The sequence below is a fragment of the Myotis yumanensis genome, unplaced genomic scaffold (assembly GCF_028538775.1).
Source record: "Myotis yumanensis isolate MYYU_CA2020_CCGP unplaced genomic scaffold, mMyoYum1.0.hap1 SCAF_2, whole genome shotgun sequence".
Taxonomy (NCBI): domain Eukaryota; kingdom Metazoa; phylum Chordata; class Mammalia; order Chiroptera; family Vespertilionidae; genus Myotis; species Myotis yumanensis.
The window spans coordinates 106,452,824-106,472,698 of NW_027223753.1; the positions used below are offsets into that span (position 1 = coordinate 106,452,824).

Below are 19,875 nucleotides of genomic sequence, written 5' to 3' on the forward strand. Positions count from 1 at the left end.
AAAAATTCGGCTCTCAAAAGAAATTTCAATCGTTGTACTGTTGATATTTGGCTCTGTTGACTAATGAGTTTGCCGACCACTGTGCTAGTTGAATCATTGTAATTATATGCATTATTCTGACTAATTTTTCAGTGTATAGAATTGAGATGCTATTCTTCAATAAATTACCAATTGACTTCTTGGGTAGCAGGAGTGACTCATGGGCAGCTGTGGTGGCAGCTGTGATGTAATCATGTTGGATGAAGATGATATTAAGATTTTAGTGATAACTAAAGCAACCCACATCCTTGAAGATGGAAACTCTGAGCAAGCCTGTTGTCCAAAGTATCAAAACGGAGAGTAAACAAGAACCTATATGTTCTGCTCAGGAAAGACCAGAGTCCAAACCTTCCAGTGACTGCAAGATAGAAGTTCTTCCTGTTCAGGCATCACTGTTGCCTGGAGAAACTGTTTCTAAAAATGCACCCCAGACCTCATGGGGCTATTAGGACAGCAGGGGCAAGTCCTTATTTTCCTCAGCCTCAGCTACAGTAGCCACAGTAGGACATGGTATTTCAAATGCCATTGAGAAGGAAGGCAGAGACTTCCCTTGTAATCCCTAGTCCCAGAGAAATTTCAACTGAGTTTCAGCATGCAACAGGAGAGATAAATTCCAAAAAGAATAAAAAATCCTCCCCAATTTCTAGGCCATTTGGTGTATTCTCAACCATCTCTACTGCTGTTCAGAGAACAGTAAAAATCATTATCAGTGGGGGTTTAGGTGCCCTAGAATTAATTGGGAAAAAGACAGTGGATGTAATAACAGAAGGACATTCTGGATTTAAAAGGACCAAAGGTGAACAGAAATTCTACACTATCTAAGATTTTATGAGTGGCAAAGGAGGAAGAAAAGCAGTGGACCAACAATGAGATTATTATGGAAACAGAAAAGAAAACTCATTATGGACTATTCTTTGATTAATTTAAAAGCTCTTTTTTATCTAGAAGCTCTTGAGATGATTTCCTGGGAAAGTGAAGTAAAGATGAAATATTAATTCTCTAAGTGAAGGAGAATTAAAGACTCTTAAGCTTATATTGGAAACTGAAAGAAGCATTTTCCCTAGCAGAGTTCTCCGAGGAAGAAGAAGAAAAGAAAAAATGAGATAGGTAACAAAGATATTTTCCCAGATGCATGTCTCCTTCAAACAAGAAAACTTGGCAGGACAAGAAATAGACTAGGAATGGATCAGGACATCTCTGGAGAGGCCATTAGAAGAGAAGAAAGAAGGAGGGAAAACAATTGGAAGGAGGAAAAACTGAACAAATCAATAAAAATTCAAGAGAAGATATCCATGCATTTACAATCCAGAGCCTAGAACAGACTGTGAAACAAATGAATTGTTTCACAAGTAGCAGCTCTGGTTCTGCATGCCCAGAAGCAGGAAGTGAACTCTACAGAAAGAAGCAGAACTTAAAAGGAAAACGAGTTGACAGCTGTGTTTGCATAGAGTTGTTCTGTCTCAAGCAGTGTTTCTCAACCTTGGCTGCCCATTAGAATCACCTGGGAATCTTTTTAAAATCCTTATTTCTGGGCCTTATCCTCCGGAAATTCTGTTTCTTTGTTATGGGGTGGGGCCACAACATTAGTAACAAAGAAACAGAATTTCCTGAGGATGAGGCCCAGAAATCAGGATTTTAAAAAGATTCCCAGGTGATTCTAATGGGCAGCCAAGGTTGAGAACCACTGGTCTAAAGAGTTTACCACCTGCCTAACAACCACTAGTGTCAAAGAAAAGGCAGATGTCCTTAATTTATTAATTATTTCTAGAAGCATCAAATAGTGCTTTCTATATTCAGGATGCCCTTTAGCTACTCTTACTTGTGTTTGTATGGATGAAAAGGGGCCACATAATAACCTGACTAACTCAGAGAAGGCCTGTGTGGTGGCCATGTAAATATAAGAGACCTAAAGTTACCACAAAGGATAGTCTGAAATTAAAATCTCACAGGTGTCAGAATGGCTATCAACAAACAACAAATGCTAGCGAGGATGCGGAGAAAAAGGAACCCTCATGCACTGCTGGTGGGAATGCAGATTGGTGCAGTCACTGTAGAGAAGAGGATGAAGTTTCCTCATAAAACTAAAAATGGAACTCCCATTTGACCCAGTGATCCCACTTCTAGAAATATATCCCAGGAAACTAAAAGCACCAATCAGAAAGAACATATGCACCCCTATGCTCATAGCAGCACAATTTACCATAGCTATTTTTTGAAACAGCCTAAGTGACCATCAGCAGATGAGTGGATTAAAAAACTGTGGTACATCTACATAATGGAATACTACACTGAGGTAAAAAAGAAAGAATTCTTACCATTTACAACAGCATGGATGGAACTGGAGAGCATTATGCAAAGCAAAATAAGCCAGTCAGAGAAAAAAAAATATCACATGATCTCACTCATTTGTGGAATATAATGAACAATACTGATGAACAAAAACAGATCCAGAGACAGAGAAGCATGGATCAGACTATCACACCTCAGAGGGAAGGTAGGGTGGGTGGGAGTAAGGGGGAGAGATCAACCAAAGGACTTGTATGCATGCATATAAGCCTAACCAATGGCCATAGACAGCAGGAGGGTGAGGGCATGAATGGGGGGGTGGAGGGGGAATGGGGGGATAAGGACACATATGTAATACCTTAATCAATAAAGAAAAAAGGAATAAAAAATAATTAATACCAATAAAATTAGATCATAGAGAAAAAAAAGCCTTTTACTTAAGGAGCAGTTTATAGTGGGTACTCATGTCATAGGCCAGTATCTCCCCTGACAAAGATCAACTTAGTTCTTTACTGAGCCAATTGCCTTTTTGCATCTAAGTTAACAAACATACCTGTGGAATGTCAGGGTAACTTGAAACTTCCCTTTTGCTGGACCCCTCAGAGCACAACGATGGAGCCAGGGCACAGATCACAAATTCCCTCACTGTTATTGTGTTAATTGTTGACTGTTAACTATCCTGTACCCACCTGTGTAAGGGAAGCATGTGTCTATCATTTTACTTTGTATCCACCCCCGCCCCTGCTTTGCTTGCTCCCATGCATCCCTAATCCATCACCAATGGATTTACTAGTAATGTAACCCAATTACATCTCCTCTTTTGATTGTAATGTATAAAATCAGGTGAAAAACTGCCATTCTCCTGAGCATTACCCCAATAGGTTGAGATTCTGCTTCCAGGCAATTGTCCACAGCTGTTCAAATAAACTCAAAAATTCTTTACAGGTTTGAATGTTTTTTGCTTTAAGTTAGCAATGGTTATCTAGATCATTGAGAACAAGACTGAATTACCAGAGGGATGAGTTGCAGGGCCAGAGGTCTTTGTCAGAACATTGAAGAACAGAGAAAATTGGCTTGAGACTTGTGATGGTCACGAAATGCACTCAATTCTGGGTAACCTTGCTGAAGTAAGGGAGAAGGGTTATATTAGTATATGAAAATTCAAGCAGGATAGCAGTTTTATAGGAAGTTTGTTGCCTTCACTGCTTGGCTCAAGTATTCAGTTCCTCACACTGCTCTTCCCTGTTGTTATAATTAATAAATTATTTGAAAAGAAACAGTTTTAAAAAGTTTAAGTATAATAGCTCTAGATAAAGGTGAGTGGGACACTCAAGCAAAAATATTGGTCTTTGCTTTGATGATGGAAAACACTAACAATTTTGTCATGGATTTGATTTTGCAGCCCATGAATATAGTTGGTTGTTAAGCAAGAGAAAAAGGACTTAATTTAGTATTCTAGAATTCACATGCTTGATCTATTAATGCCAAACACTTCTTTCTCTAGTAAAATCCATGGCTTTAAGACACTGAGTATATATAAACTCTGTAATGATTACCCTTTATTACACAAAATATTAGAATTGTTTGGAAAGTTTCATCTGTTCTTTAATTCCCAGCAGATAGTTGGCATTGAGGAGAAACTTATAGAATAGACTTGTAGCCACACAAATTAACTATAGCAACATGCCCTTTGGCTGCAAATTGCTCTCTCACCCCAAGATGACAAGCTTCAAGATGTAGTTGACCACCACTGAACTGGATTCAAGATCAGTAAGTGCCTTCTAGAGAAACTGTTTCATGTTTGCAGATATTCTGAGACTCTCTGGGGTGTTTTCAAACATATTCCATGTGCAGGATAAATTCTGTAAGAGCCAGCTACAATGGAGTGTGAAGCACTTTTAGTAATGGGTTTTTTGTTGTTTCAATACCTTTGAAGTAGACTGTAGAGTTCTATAGAAATGATGTTCATTTATAACAGGATTTAACCTGTAAGGCACAGTACATTTTTTTCTCATTATTATTTTAAAGTATTCTTAAGGATATTTATAAATATGTTTATCTTTTAAATCTTCCTTTTTGCTCTATAGGACAATTTTAGAGAAATTTTAGTAAGTATCATCTTACTAAAAGTTACTTTTTAAAAAAATTCTTTAATTTTATTGTTTTACTGATTCAGGTGACTTGTTTGAGTTATACCACTCACCTTCTAAAACATTAATTTTTTATAATTTTTTTCTTTATTGATTAAGGTATTACATATATGTTTTTATTGCCCCCTCCCCCCCTCACTTATGCCCTTACCCACTGTTGTCTGTGTCCATTGGTTAGGTTTATATGCATGCATACAAGTCCTTTAGTTGATCTCTCCCCCATACCCCCACCCTCCCCTTCCTTCCCTCTGAGGTTTGACAATCTTATTGATGTTTCTCTCTCTGGATCTCTTTTTGTTCATCAGTTTATGTTGTTCATCAGATTCCAGAAATTAGTGAGATCATGTGATATTTAACTTTCTCTGACTGGCTTATTTTGCTTAGCATAATGCTCTCCAGTTCCACCCATGCTATTGCAAATGGTAAGAATTCCTTTTTTTTACCACAGTGTAGTATTCCATTGTGTAGATGTACCACCGTTTTCTAATCCACTCATCTGCTGATGGGCACTTAGGCTGTTTCCAAATATCAGCTATGGTAAACTGTGCTGCTTTGAACATAGGGGTGCATATATCCCTTCTGATTGTTGTTTCTAGTTTCTTGGGATATGTCCCTAGAAGTGGGATCACAGGGTCAAATGGGAGTTCCATTTTTAGTTTTTTGAAGAAACTCCATACTGATCTCCACATTGGCTGCACCAGTCTGCACTTCCACCAGCAGTGCACAAGGCTCCTTTTTCTCTGCATCCTTGCCAGCACTTGTTTGTTGATTTGTTGATGATAGCCATTCTTCCAGGTGTGAGGTGGTACCTCATTGTTGTTTTGATTTGCATCTCTCAGATGATTAGTGACTTTGAGCATGTTTTCATATGTCTCTTGGCCTTCCTTATGTCTTTTTTTGAAAAGTATCTATTTAGGTCCATTGTCCCTTTTTTGATTGGATTGTTTATCTTCCTTTTGTTAAGTTGTATGAGTTCCCCGTAAATGTTGGAGATTAAACCTTTATCTGTGATAACATTGGCAAATATGTTCTCCCATGCAGTGGCTTTCCTTGTTGTTTTGTTCATGGTTTCTTTTGCTGTACAAAAGCTTTTAATTTGATGTAGTGCCATTTGTTTATTTTCTCTTTAGTTTCCATTGTGTTCGTAGCTGTATCGGTGAAGAAATTGCTTTGGCATATGTCTGAGATTTTTGCTGCCTTGGATTCCTCTGGTAGTTTTATGGTTTCCTGTCTTATGTTTAAGTCCTTTATCCATTTTGAGTGCATTTTTGTGTATGGTGTAAGTTGGTGGTCTAGTTTCATTGTTTGCATGTATCTGTCCAATTTTCCCAGCACCATTTATTGAAGATACTGTCTTGACTCCATTGTATGTTCTTGCCTCCTTTGTCAAATATTAATTCCGCATAGTGGTTTGGGTCGATTTCTGGGTACTCTATTCTGTTCCATTGATCTATATGTTTGTTCTTGTGCCAGTATCAGGTAGTTTTGAGAAAAGTGGCTTTGTAATACAGCTTGATATCTGGTATTGAGATCCCTCCTACTTTGTTCTTCTTTCTCAGAATTTCTGCAGCTATTCGGGGTCTTTTTTTATTCCAGATGAATTTTTGGAGATTTTGTTCTAAGTGTGTGAAATATGCTGTTGGTATTTTAATGGGGATTGCAATGAATCTATAGATTGCTTTGGGTAGGAAATACATTTTAATGATTTCGATTCTACCAATCCATGAACACAGTATGTACTTCCATCTGTTTATATTTTCCTCTATCTCTTTTTTTTAGTGTCCTGTAGTTTTCCAAGTACAGGTCTTTTACCTCCTTAGTTAAGTTTATTCCCAGGTATCTTAATTTTTGGGGTACAATGGTGCATGGGATAGTTTTTTTAGTCTCTCTTTCTGTAAGTTCACTATTGGTGTATAGAAATGCCATAGTTTTTTGGCGTTAATTTTGTATCCTGCTAAATTGTGAAATTCATTTATTAAGTCTATTAATTTTTTGATGGAGTCTTTAGGGTTTTCTATGTACAGTGACATGTCATCTGTAAATAAGGACAGTTTTACTTCTTCTTTTCCAATTTGATGCCTTTTATTTCGTCTTCTTGTCTGATCACAATGGCTAGTACTTCCAGTACTATGTTGAACAGGAGTGGTGAGAGTGGGCATTTCTGTCTTGTGCCTCTTCTTAGGGAAAATGGTTTTAGTTTTTGCATATTGAGTATGATGTTGGCTGTGGGTTTGTCATATACGGCTTTTATTATGTTGAGGTATGATCCTTCTATTCCCACCTTGCTGAGAGTTGTGTTTTTTTTTTTTTTTATCAAGAAAGGGTGTTGGATTTTGTCAAATGCCTTTTCTGCATCAATTGATATGACTATGTGATTTTTATCTCTCAATTTGCTTATGTGATGTATCATGTTTATTGATTTGCGGATATTGTGCCATCCTTGCATCCCCAAGATAAATCCTACTAGGTCATGGTGTATGATCTTTCTGATGTAATGCTGGATCCAATTTGGTGGAATTTTGTTGATGATATAAGCATCTATGTTCATGATGGATATTGGCCTTTAATTCTCTTTCATTGTGTTGTCTTTATCTGTTTTTGGTATTAGGGTAATTCTGGCTTCAAAGAATGAGCTTGGACGTGTTCCTTCCTTTGAATTTTTTAGAATAATCTGAGAAGGATAGATTTTATTTCTTCCTTGCATGTTTGGCAAAAATCCTCTGTGAAGCTGTCTGGCCTCAGTCTGTTGTTTGATGGAAGCTTTTTGATGACTGCTTCAATTTCTTCCATAGTTATCAGCCTATTGAGATTATTAGATTCTTCCTGATTGAGTTTTGGAAGGTTGTATTTTTCTTGGAATATGTCCATTTCCTCCATGTTGTCTAGTTTGTTGGAATAGAGTTGTTCATAGTATTTTTTAACAATCCTTTGTATTTCTGTGGGGTCTGTGGTTATTTCACCTCTTTCATTTCTGATTTTGTTTATTTGGGTCCTTTCTCTTTGCTTCTTGGTGAGCCTGGCTAGAGGTTCATCAATGTTGTTTATCCTTTCAAAGAACCAGCTATTGGTTTCATTGATTTTCTGTATTGTTTTTTTGGTCTCTATGTCATTTATTTCTGCTCTAATCTTTATTATCTCCTTCCTTCTGCTCACTCTGGGCTTTTCTTGTTGCTCTCTTTCTAATTCTTTGAGATGTAGAGTTATATGATTTACTACCATTTTTTCTTGTTTTTTTGAGATAGACCTGTAGAGCTGTAAACTTCTCTCTCAGGACTGCTTTCATTGTGTCCCATAGGTTTTGGATTGTTGTGTTTTCATTGTCATTAGTGTCCAGGATGTTTTTAATTTCTTCTTTGATGTCATTGGTAACCCAATCAATATTTGATAACATGCTATTCAGCTTCCAAGTGTTTGAGTATTTTGGGTTGTTTTTATTGTAGTTTATTTCTAACATTATGCCATTGTGGTCTGAGAAGATGCTTGATATGATTTCAATCTTCTTGAATTTGGAGAGACTTTGATTGTGACCCAATATATGGTCTATTTTTGAAAATGTCCCATGTGCACTTGAGAAGAACATGTATTCCATTGCTTTGGGGTGAAATGTTCTGAAGATGTCAATTAAGTCCAACTAATCTAGTGAGTCATTTAGGAATGCTGTTTCTTTGTTGATTTTTTTGTCTAGAGGGTTTATCCAGTGATGACAGTGGTGTATTAAAATCCCCTACTATGATCGTATTTTTGTCGATCTCTCCCTTGATATCTTCCAGGAGATTTTTTTATGTATTTGGGTACTCCTGCTGGGTGCATATATGATTATCAGGGTTATATCAGCTTGTTGTATCAATCCCTTTGGTATTATGAAGTGGCCTTCCTTATCTCTTGTTATGATCTTCACTTTAAGGTCTATTTTGTCAGATATAAGTATTGCTACCCCACCTTTTTTTTAAATTTCTATTTGCCTGAAATATATTATTCCATACCTTCACTTTCAGTCTGTGTGAGTCCCTTGTTCTGAGGTGGATTTCTTGTAGACAGCATATATATGGGTTATGTTTTTTTTTTTTCATTCATTCAGCCACTCGATGTTTTTTTATTGGATCATTTTGTCCATTTCCATTTAAAGTTATTATTGAAAAGTACTTGTTTGTAGCCATTTTTATTTTTTGTGCCCGTGTTCTTTCTTATCTTTTTTTTCTTCTTTTTACACCAGTTCCTTTAGCATTTCTTGCATTGCTGGCTTGGTAGTGATAAACTCCCTTAGCCTTTTTTTTTTGTCTCTGAAGCTCCTTATTTCCCCTTCAATTTTGAATGATAGCCTTGCTGGATAGAGTATTCTTAGATTCAGTCCCTTGCTTTGCATCACCTTGTAAATTCCCTTCCATTCTTTTCTTGCCTGATGTGTTTCTGTTGAGAAATCATTTGATAATCTAATGGGAGACCCCTTGTACAATACTTTCTGTCTCTCTCTTGCAGTCTTTTAGATTCTCTCATTTTCCTGAACATTTGCCATCGTAATTATGATGTGTCTTGAGGCTCATCTTGTTTGGGACTCTCTGTGCTTGTGTGACTTTTTTCTTCCCCACATCAGTGAAGTTTTCTGATATTATTTCTTCAATTAGGTTTTCTAACCCGTGTTCCTCTACTTGTCATTCTGGCACCCCTATTATTCATATGTTGCTTCGTTTCATGTTGTCTCAAAGTTCCCTTAGGCTATCCTCCTGTCTTTTAATTTTTTTCTCCAATTGCAGTTCAGTTTGGGTGTGTTTTGCTTCCCTGTCTTCTAATTCACTAATTATTTCCTCTGCTTCTTCTTGTCCATGGTGTTTTTTATTACAGCTATATCACTCTTTATTTCTTCTTTATTCTTATATAAGTTGTTGATTTTTTCATCCATCTGGTTCATGAACTGTATGACCCTTATTCTGATTTATTTTTCTGACATATTACATGCCTCCAGTTCACTTAGCTGCTTTACTGAAAATTCATCCTTTTATTTCCTTTGGGGGTTTCTTTGTCTACCCATTTTTGTTCTCACCGAAGGATCTAGGTGTTAAGTCATGCAGGGGCTTCTCCTTGGGTGGCTGTGGCTCCTCAGTTGGCAGTGGCTCCTCTGATGGGCACTGTATGCAGCAGTGGTGATTCCTCTGGCTGTTGGGGGGAGGCTGCTCGCACAGCTGCTACTCCTCAGACAGGGGTCTGCTGCTCATGGGGCTGCTGCTCCTTGGACAGGTCGGGCTGCACATGGCTGCTTCTCCTCAGAAGGATGCAGGCTGCTTATGTGGCTGCTGCTCCATGGATGGGTCTGGCTGCTCACGGGTCTGCTGCTCCTCAAACAGGGTTAGGCTGCTCGCATAGCTGCTGCTCCTTGGGCGGGTGCAGGCTCAATGTGGCTGCTGCTATTTAGACATGTGCAGGCTGCTTGTGCAGCTGCCACTCCTCTGACTGGGGCAGGCTGCTCGGGCAGCTGCTGCTCCTCGAATGGGGACAGGCTGCTAATGGAACTGCTGCTCCTCAGATGGGGGCGGGCTGCTTGCACGGCTGCTGTTTCTTGGACCGGGGCGGGCTACTAGCACAGCTGCTGCTCCTCGAATGGGGACAGGCTGCTAATGGAACTGCTGCTCCTCAGATGGGGGCAGGTTGTGGGGCTGCCACTCCTTGGTTGTGGGAGGGTTGCTCCTTGGGTAAGGACGGGCAGTTCCTTGGACTGGGATGTTCTGTCACACAGCTGCTGCTTCTCGGATGGGGATGGGTTGTGCGCACAGCTGCTGCTTCTCAGACTGGGGGTCAGGCTGCTCATATGGCGGCTGCTCCTAGGATGGGGGCAGGCCATGTGAGGCTGCTGCTTCTTGGCCTCAGGTGGGGTGCTTGCAGGGCTGCTACTCATGTGGTCGCAGTGCCCTGGTGTTAAAACATTGGGTTGGTCAGAGGGGAGCGTGCTTTGGAACTCACAGGAGCCTGTGCCCAGGGTGGCTGGAGTCTTGGTGACCGTGGGCCTGCAGCCAAGGTAGAAGGTCCCTTGTGGGGGTGGCTGTAGAGTCCTGGGTATTATCTGTGGGCACCCTGGGTAGAGGTGAGGCTGGGTTCCCAGTCACAACAGCTCTCCCCTTCAAAAAGTTGAGGCCTCTGAGGAAGCTCCGGGACTGTTTGCAATGGTAGCAGAAGCTGCCTTCTTAGGCGAGCCTGGTTAGCCTGCCTCCAAAGGTCCTTTGGGATCTAACTTGCCTAAATCACACATACACACACACACACACACACACATGCCACATGACCACCCACTCCTCTGTTTCTCCCTCACTCACACTCTCTCCCTCACTGCTGCCTTCTTCCTGCCTCTGTAGTTGAGTCTGGAGTGTTATTGACCCATTCATGGATGGAGGCTCCTTTCCAGGTGTCTGGCTATGTGGCTCGCTCTCTACACATTGGCCAAACAGGATAAAATTCACCTCGACAAGACACGACATAAAGGGAACAAAACATGAATGTACTCATGACACCGATAACCCCAATATAAGTGACCACCAGAGAAAAGAGAATTAGGGGCAAGAAAAGAGAGCACAAATGATATTGAAGAGTGAAAAAATAGTATGAGAGAAAAGAAAAAGAAGAAAAAGGACTAAAAAGAAAAAAATTATATATGTGGGGGAAAACATCAGAGAACAAACAGGTAAACCAAAACTTTCAAACAACAAATTCCTAGTAGGGTGGGGGCAGAATCTTACATACAGAAAGTAAGGTTAAGAATTGGATGAGTATGGGGAGGACCTCAGTTCAGTGTAGAGGAAGCATAAAGAGGATGAGTGGATAAAGAGGAAGAGAAAGAGAAGAAAAGAAAAATAATAATTAAAAAATTCTAAACATGATTAAATAGGATAAAAATAAAATAAATTAGAATGATAGAAAAATAATGCAATAAGAAATAGAAAATAAAGAAACAAATGAAAAAAGGAAAATAAAGAAGAAAGAAAAAAGATAACAAAATAATAATAAAATAAAATAAAAATGAAAAAGTGAAGTGTCATTCCTTTGGCTGGTTTAAGATCCCACTCTTCTGTACTGTCTGTGGCTTCTCAATTTCCTATTGCTGGGACTGAAGGCATCTCTTCAGGCCAGTCCCTGTGGATTCTCAGGGGCTATTCAGATTTTTTTCTCTTTGTACCTCTCAGGGTGTAGTCTGGGTGTGGCTGTATTGGTTGCCTGGAAACTGCAGGGAGGGGCTATCTCTTCAGGAGAAAATGGCTACCTAGGTCCCACTCATCAGGTATGACTCAGTTCCAGACTCGTGGCCACCTCTCCCAAACCCTCTCCTCTCCTCAGCATCTCCCCAAACTCCATAAAACTGCACCTCAGCCATGGGTGAGTGTCTGTATCCTAAAGGTCCTATTAACTAGGTTCAGTAAAGAAAAGCAAAGACCACAAAGAGCAGAAAGAGATGCACCTCTGAAAGCTCCTCTCTTCCCAGCACTGCATGGTCTGGGCAGCCATCCTGAATACCCACTCTGGGCTCAGTCTGTCGTGACTGTGGGCCCAAATCTAGAATCCCCTGCCACCAGCAGTCCTGCGGACCTCTTTCCACAGAGAGACACTGTGCCTGACCCCAAGGACATGGCCTTTGTGCCATGTGGTTTCCCTCTGACCCTCTGCACTCAGAGATCTTGCAGTTCTCCCCAGCCCAGATCCCTGATTTTACCATTCTACAGGTGTCCTCTACCCTTCCTGGCTGCAAATTGTCTCACCAGCTGTGTCTACTTTGCCAATTCTGGGTCGATGTTATTCGATTTAGTTGCTTGTTCTATCTGCTCTGGGACAAGTCTCGGAACATGTCCGCCTATTCCACTGCCATTTTGTCTCCCCCCCCCCATAACCTTTAAATAAAAAGTAATAATTGTTTCAAATAAATAAATAAATAAATAAATAAATAAATAATTTACCAGTTAAAGTCAGTTAGTATGTGCTTTGTACTCTTATAAATTAGTCATTCCTTATGGGGAGGGGCTAACACCTGAAGTTATAGAGATCAATAAGCTGATATAGCCCAAATCCTCATGGGAATTATCTTCCTCTTTATCTTATTCATTAACTCTGAATTCATGAAATACTTGTTCAATAGTTATTAGGCAAACACTAAGAAGGACTGGGCAGTAGATTTTGTTGCCCTTGTCTTTAGGAAACGTATGTTCTAGTAAAAGTGCTCAGACATATATGGCATTAACTCACCACAGATGTCAAATGGTTTTAAATGGTATATAAGATGGTTTGCAATGGCATAAAAGTTTCCTGAAAGATTTTTTTTTTATCCTTACCTGAAGATGTGTTTGTTGATTTCTAAAGAGAGAAGAAGGGGGAGAGAGAAAGAAATATTGATGTGTGAGAGAAACATTGGTAGGTTGCCTCCCGTGCACCCCTCTACTGGGGATCGAACCTGCAACCTTTGGTGTATGGGACTATACTCCAACCAAGTGAACCACTCATTCAAGGTCAGAAAGATAATTTTTAACATTGTGATCTTGCAAAGTTATAAAATTGCAATTGAAAATTTTGATTATAAAGTTTGCAGAAAGAATGAAAACAAAAAGAGGTGGCAGAGCATAAGTTTCGTCTCAGATCTCAGAAAGAAATGAAAATGGAATATATATATATATATATATATATATATATATATATATGCGCAGGGCATGGCACTGCAGCTGTGGCAGGCGGGTGACAGAGAGAAAAGTTGTGTGCAATGTTTGCTAAACTATGTTAAGAGGAACACTTTCATGACCATGTAACAATTTTGCAAAAAGTATTTTTAAGTATTCAAATTCTAATAGTAGTCAAAAAGTGTATAATTGTAGAACTCATAAAAAATCTCTACATGCCATGAGAATAGTGGTAGATTTGCAATATTGCAAGGTTGACAACAGTTTGGGTCTTATATCCTGGTTCCCACCATTGCTCATATCTTTTTAAGCAGAAGTAGGCATAATCTCTGCCTGCCGTAGAGTATCTCAAAACCAGATAAAGACACTACAAGGAAAGAGAATTTCAGACCAAAATCTGTGATGAATATAGATGCTAAAATCCTCAACAAACCTCTAGCAAAGCAGATCCAGCATTAAATTAGAAAGATCATACACCATGACCAAGTGGGATTTATTCCAGGGATGCAAGGGTGGTATAATATCCGCAAATCAAAAAATGTGAAGCATCACATAAACAAATTGAAAGACAAAACTCATTTAATTATATCAATTGATGCAGAAAAGGCATTTGACAAAAATCCAACACCCTTTTCTGATAAAACCTCTTAGCAAAATGGGAATAGAGGGATCATACCTAAACATAATAAAAGCCTTATATGACAAACCTACACCCAACATCATACTCAATGGGCAAAAACTAAAACCATTTCCCTTAAGAACAGGCACAAAACAGGGATGCCCTCTTTCACCACTCCTGTAACACATAGTACTGGAAGTACTAGCCATTGTCATCAGACAAGAAGAAGAAATAAAAGGCATCCAAATTGGAAAAGAGGAAGTAAAATTGTCATTATTCGCAGATGACATGATAATATACATGAAAACCCTAAAGATTCCATCAAAAAAAATGCTAGACTTAATAAATGAATTCTGCAATGTAGCAGGATACAAAATTAACACCCAGAAATCTATGACTTTTTTATACACCAATGATGAACTCACAGAAAGCAAAACTAAAAAAAAAAACCAATCCCATTTACCATTGCAACAAAAAAATTAAGATACCTAGGAATAAATTTAACCAAGGAGATAAAGGACCTGTACTCAGAAAATTACAGGATGCTGAAAAAAGAAATAGAAGAAGACATAAACAAATGGAAGAATATACTGTGTTCATGAATTGGTAGAATCAAGATCATTAAAATGTCCATAATCCCCAAAGCAATCTATAGATTCAATGCAATCTACCATTAAAATACCAATAGCATATTTCAAAGACCTAGAACAAACTCTCCAAAAATTCATCTGGAGTAAAAAAAAAAGCCCCTGAATAGCTGCATTACTTCTGAGAAGGAAGAACAATGTAGGAAGGATCACAATACCAGATATCAAGCTATATTACAAAGCCACTGTTCTCAAAACGGCCTGGTACTGGTATAAGAACAGATATATGGACCAATGAAATAGAACAGAGAGCCCAGAGATTGCTCCAAGCCATTATGCTCAATTAATATTTGTCAAAGGAGGCAAGCAAATACAATGGTGTCAAGACAGCATCTTAAATAATTGGACAGATACTTGCAAATAAATAAAACTAGACACCAACTTAAACCTTCCACAAAAATAAACTGAAAATGGATAAAGGGCTTAAACATAAGATGGGAAACCTTATCTTAAATATTAGAAGACTCCATGGGCATCAAAATAGTACACATATGTTGTAGCAATATTTTTACTGATACAGCTCCTATGGCAATGGAAACTAAGGAGAAAATAAAGAAATGGGACTACATCAAAATAAAAAGCTTCTGCACACAAAAGAAACCATAAACAAAACAACAAGAAAGCCCATCACATTGGAGAACATATTTGCCAAAGTTATCTCCGATAATGGTTTAATTTCCAAAATTTACAGAGCTCATGCAACTTAACAAAAAGAAGATAAACAATCCAATAAAAAAATGTGCAAAGGACCTAAATAGACACTTTTCGAAAGAGGACATACACAAGGCCAAGAGGCATATGAAAACATTCTCATTCACTAATCATCCTAGAGATGCATGTCAAAACTACAATGAGCTACCATCTCACACCTGTCAGAATGGCTATCATCAACAAATCAACAAACGACAAGTGCTGGAGAGGATGTGGAGAAAAACGAACCCTCATGCACTGCTGGTGGGAATGCAGACTGGTGCAGCCACTGTAGAGAAGAGGGTGAAGTTTCCTCAAAAAACTAAAAATGGAACTCCCATTTGACCCAATGATCCCACTTCTAGGAATACATCCCAAGAAACTAGAAACACCAATCAGAAGGGATATATGCACCCCTATGTTCATAGCAGCACAATTTATAATAGCTAATGTTTAGAAACAGCCTAAGTGCCTATCAGCAGATGAGTGGATTAGAAAACTGTGGTACATCTACACAACGGAATTCTACACTGATGTAAAAACAAAGGAATTCTTACCATTTGCAACTGCATTGATGGTACTGGAGAGCTTTTGTTAAGTGAAATAAGCCATTCAGAGAAAGATAAATATTACATTATCTTACACATTTGTGGAATAAAATGAGCAACATAAACTAATGAACAAAAATAGAAGCAGAAACATAGAAACATCGATCAGACTGTACAACCAATGAGGGAAGGTGGGGGGGGGGGGTGAGTCAATAAGTGATCAACCAAAGGACTTGTATGCATGCATATGAGCAAAACCAATCAACACAGACAGTAGGGGGGTGAGGGCTTGTGCTTGGGGTTAAGGGGTGGCAGGGTAGAGGTCAATGGGGGAAAAGGGAGACTCATGTAATACTTTAAACAATAAAGAATTTAAAAAAAATCAATTGGTGGGGATATGAATGGGTTTGTTTATAAAATATCTCATATCCACTAATAATAATATCTTATATAAATTACTATTTCAAAAAGTGGTGACAGTAAAATATGAGAGATGATTGATATAGTTAAATCAAGCATTTCTACTTTCCACAAGGTGGCATATATATATATATATATATATAATCTGAGGGGGAAAAGGGGACAATGATATTTTAAAAATATTATCCTTATCAATCATTATTGATAAGGATATTTTCCTTTCACCCAAAAATGATTGCCTCGCATGATATTTGACTAAACTTTTGGTCAAATTACTATGGCTCTTCCTAGGTAATTTGGAAGCAAATAAATAATATCATTTTGGTCTGTTTTTTTGTACTATGTGCTAATAATACAGACTAGCTCTCAAATTATTTAAGTCCAAATGTTATTTCTCATTACTGATTAAATAAATTCATTTTTATTTCCAGAATATGGTGCAATGCACTTTTCTCACCCTTTACAACAGTTAATACATTTGTTTTTTTAGTGTTAAATGATGGTAAATTAAAAATAGCAACAAAACAAAGACAAAAAATGCATGGGGTACCACTAAGAAGAACATCGTATATAATAAAAGAGAAACATGTAAATTGACCATCCCTTTGCTACACTCACCAGCCAATCAGGGTGAATATGCAAATTAACCCAAAAAAGGTGGTGGGTTAATTTGCATACAGAGGCGCCGGGTGGAGAGCAGAAGCGGGAGAGCCAGCAGCTTGGGGGGATGTGACTCCCTCAGTTGCTCTCTCAGTCACTCCCTTAGGGGGATGTGGCTCTCTCAGTCACCGGGTGGAGAGCAGAGCAGGAGAGCTGGAGGCTTGGGGGGCCGTGGCTCCCTTGGTCGCTCCCAGTGCAAGGAGCACCAGGAATTCTGTGAATAGTAGTTCCGATGGCAGCCCCAGGACTGGAAGCAGAAGCCCAGAGTGCAGGGAGCACCAAGAATGCTGGGAATCATAGTTCTGGTGGCAGACGGATCTCCTAGACACTAGAGCAAAGTGAGCCTGGAGCAAGTTACTGTTGCAGTGGGGATTGGAGGGAAAGCAAAGATGAGAGACATAAGTAAAATCAAAGTGTCTAGGAAAAATTAAAGGGAAGATATTCTAAAACTTCCAGGAAATCTCCACCAATGAAGCAAAGAAAAAAAAAATGCCTCCATTATTTTGTGAGCAACAAACCAAACTGGGTTGGGGGTCTCAGACAATTCGTTCATATGATTGCAAAGACAGACAGAAACTCCCGGATTGGAGAGGGCTCCACTGAGGACTCCCAGATTGGAGAGGGTGCAGGTCAGGCTGAGGAACACCCCCCAAGCCCCCCCCCCCCCCCCCCCCCCGTGCATGAATCTTTGTGCACCGGGCCCCTAGTCCTATCTAATAATAGACAAACCTGGTAATTGACCATACCTTCGCTACGCCTCCCATTGGCTAATCAGTGTTATATGCAAATTAACCACCAACAAAGATGGCGGCTAATTTGCATACTGAAGGCAGGGCGGGACAGCGTGAGCTGCGAGCACGCCTCCATCCAGGGCAGGCCAGCCCCAGAAGCCCCAGAAGCCACCTGATATGGTAGTAACTCTATCAGTAAGCACTCTGAATGTCAGTGGCATAAATGCACCAATTAAAAGACAGATTATGAGGGTGAATCAAAAACAAAACCCACTTTAAATATAAAGAAACACATATATTAAAAGTAAATGAATTAAGCTGAAGCCTGTTTTTCTCAGTAGATAGAGCATTAACCCATGGACTGAAGGGTCCCAGGTTCGATTCCAGTCAAGGGCATGTACCTCAGTTGCTGGCTTGATCCCCAGTCCCTATCAAAGCATGTGCAGGAGGCAACCAATCAATGTGTCTCTCCCTTTCCCTTCACTCTCTCTAAAATTCAATGGAAAAATATCCTTGGGTGAGGATTAACAAAAACAAAGTAAATGGATTAAGTAACATTAAAGAGATTATAAGAAAAATATATTCCAAATTTATTTGTTAGTTGTATAATGGTTATGTTTAAATTATTAACACCTAAGAAATTGGGTGAAGGGTACATATAATATGCTGTAGTATTTTATTGGTTTTTTTTACATGTATGAGACTATTTCAAATTAAAATATTAAAAAATTAAAAATTAATAAAATATTAATTGAAATGTGTATGGATTACATGGAAAATCTCCTAATTGCCTCTAGCATAATTTATTAAATTGTGCTAAAATTTACAAGGGTTCAATTAAAAAATATCTTAATTCTAAATGATATAATAGAAAATATATAATAGTGCAGTTATATGCACTTATCTGAAAATAAAAATTTAAAGAAGTGAATTTAAAGAAGGGATTAGCCAAAGAAAATATATGCACAACCAATGAACACAGACAACAGTAAGGTGATGGCCAGGGAGAAGTTGGGGGCAAGAGCTGGGTAGAGGGGGCAAAAGGGGGGAAATAAGGACGTCCTATGTAATAATAATAAAAGGCTAATATGCACATTGACTGAACGGCAGAATGACTGGTTGCTATGATGTGCACTGGCCACCAGGGTGCAGACGCTCAATGCAGGAGCTGCCCCCTGGTGGTCAGTGCACTTCCATATAGGGAGTGCCACTCAGCTAGAAGCTGGCTCATGGCTGGCCAGTGCAGTGGTGGTGGCAGGAGCCTCTCCCACCTCTGTGGCAGCACTAAGAATGTCCAACTAACAGTTTAGACCCGATCCCTTGGGGGCCTAAGCCTTTAGTTGGACATCCCCTGAGGGCTCCCTGGCTGCCAGAAGGATGTCTGACTGCAATCTTAGACCTGATCCCCTGGGAGGTGGGCCTAAGTCGACAGGTGGACATCCCCCAAGGGGTCCTGGACTGTGAATGGGTGCAGGCCGGGCTGAGGGAACCCCCCCCCCCCCCCGCCCAAGTGCACACATTTTTGTGCACCGGGCCTCTAGTATAAGATAATAGACAAAAGGTATAAAAAAAGATGATGTTATAATCTGTAATCTGGTTAATTTGTATGTACTTTTAGCAATTATTTCTACATATCCAAACACTTTATAAGCATTACCATTTGTAATCTTTACAATTCTATGAGTAATTACTACATGGAACAATTTGTATAAGATCACACAACCAATAAATGGCATGCTCAGAATTTCAACTCAGGAAAAATTTAACACAGTAGTATAGTCCCTTCTATCCTCAAGGTCTCTGAATTCGACTGGGAGATCTATGAAGTTTCAGAAGGCCTGCTGCAGTCCAGACTTTGAGGACCAGCATAATTTGTATCCCTCCTGTCAATTAGGATGTTTAGGGGCACATTGCACAAAGGACACTCTCCCTTCATAAGAGTAACTTGTCCTGGGATTATTAAAGTCCCCAGTATCTTTGAGCAAAAATGTTTGTTTAGCTATATTATTCTACATAAAATATAGCAATTATTATACATTTCCCCACTCAAAATATCTCAGTGATACCCCAATGCCTAAGGAAATATTTTCCAAACTTTATTACTCTTAAGAGTCAATACAGATGGTATTATGCATGTTCATATGAAGGCCCTGTATCCTGAAACCAAATTTGGTAGCTATCATAAAGTTTTGAGATATTCCATATTTTCAACATGTAGGGCATGAAATCTAATGCTATTTCTTAAAATTTGTGATGACCAGACAATAGGATCACCTGATTGTTTCACCTACCCATATCTGTCTCTATTCAGGATGCCATCAGTCTTTGTTTCCATATATCCATTCAAGACTAAGCAGCACAGATAGAACATAGGTGTTGCCAAACTTCTGGTGGCTATGAGCTAAGGGCATAGCAGTCATGCACATAGTTCTCCAGTTACATG

The 19,875-nt window shown here is 39.1% G+C and overlaps 1 pseudogene; it reads left to right on the plus strand.

Moving 5' to 3' along the window:
- Positions 1-232: 232 nt before the first annotated feature.
- Positions 233-3,347, plus strand: LOC139002528 (protein FAM114A2 pseudogene; annotated as a pseudogene).
- The last annotated feature ends 16,528 nt before the right edge of the window (positions 3,348-19,875 follow it).